General features: G+C 33.9%; 1 protein-coding gene across 1 annotated transcript in view; it reads right to left on the bottom strand.

Annotated features, from left to right (window-relative positions):
• LOC106534325 (zinc finger protein 782) overlaps positions 1 to 1,363 on the bottom strand; it is an 11,657-nt gene that overhangs the window by 1,344 nt on the left and 8,950 nt on the right. The gene's annotated exons all lie outside the window — the stretch shown is intronic.

Raw genomic sequence — 1,363 nt, 5'->3', positions numbered from 1 at the left:
TCTGCAGCTGCAGATGCAGCTGCTACCAATTATGGAGCAGTTTAGTTTCTTTACTTTATGTTTGATTCCCCAGTAAGACTCAACATTATGATCATTAGAGAAACAATCTTAACAACGTTCCACCTACACTGTGGAGTTAACATACATGTTTAGTAATTGTCTATTTAAACTTGTTTAGTTTGTGTTATAGAACTGTGAACATGTTGACAGCATTTAATGTTGCTTTGGTTAGAAGTGCAGTGACTGGTTTTTGTCCACTGTGTGGCACTAGTCCACTGTTCATGGACGTGCGGCTGTGGCTGATGCTGCCCTGCTCACAGGAAGGATGTGTACGTTGATGATGTAAACAGAGCATATGATGTGTTTGTTTATTTTGGGAGCTTTATGAAAATTATTTTTCKCAAAAAAAATTGTGCAAAAAGAAATGTTGACAAACCATGGATGACCAAACGGTTAATAAGTGATAGTTAAAAAAATAGAGAAATTGCATTTCCTGCGAAAATGCAAGTATGAATGCCTGTTGCTGAAAACTTTAGCTGAAAGCTGCTGAAGAAGCTGAAATTGCGATGAACATGTTTAACAGCAAAAGTACAAGAGTAAGTTGCACTTGAAAAGCTGAAAAAGCAAAAATAAACGCAGAAAACACTAAAAAGGAGCAAAAATATAGCTGAAATAGCATAAAAAGCTAAAAGCTAAAGGCTAAAATAGCTGAATATAGCACAAAGCAACCGTAAGAAGTATAAATAACTCAAATTAGCAGAAAGAAGTACAAAAAAATAAAAAAGCAGAAGAATGGAAGGAAGAAGATTTTAGCTGAAATATCTTAAAAAAGCTAAAACCAGCAAAAAAGTAGCTAAAACTTTCACAAAGACTTTAAAAGGAGCAGAACCACAATACAATGTGTAAGGTTCTGTAAGATTTAGAAGCATTAAGGAGAAATTTAAGGATGTTGAAAAAAGCTCCATTCAAWTCCAATGGGAAAAAAGTAGCCGAAATAGCTTTGGCTACAATTGTTGAATTTTCTTGAGGCTTCAATATGATATAGAGCTTTCTGTCAGCTACCAGTACACACGTTTTCATATCAGTATCTCAAACATTGGCTGAGTAAAATCCCTTTAAAAATAGCTTTGGTGGCCATCTTAGATTTTTTTCAGCTGCTATTTATGATAGAGCTACAGTGGTTTGCAAAAGTATTCATACCCCTTGAACTTTTCCATATTTTGTCACATTACAACCACAAACATAAATATATTTCACTGGAATTAAATGTGAAAGACCAACACAAAGTGGTATACAATTGTGAAATGGAAGCAAAATTTTACATGAATCAAAACATTTTTTACAAATAAAAAACTGAAAAGTG

Source organism: Austrofundulus limnaeus, unplaced genomic scaffold, assembly GCF_001266775.1.
Source record: "Austrofundulus limnaeus strain Quisiro unplaced genomic scaffold, Austrofundulus_limnaeus-1.0 Scaffold1143, whole genome shotgun sequence".
NCBI lineage: Eukaryota > Metazoa > Chordata > Actinopteri > Cyprinodontiformes > Rivulidae > Austrofundulus > Austrofundulus limnaeus.
Note: the sequence above shows the minus strand (reverse complement) of the source record. Positions and strands in the feature narration are given on the sequence as shown.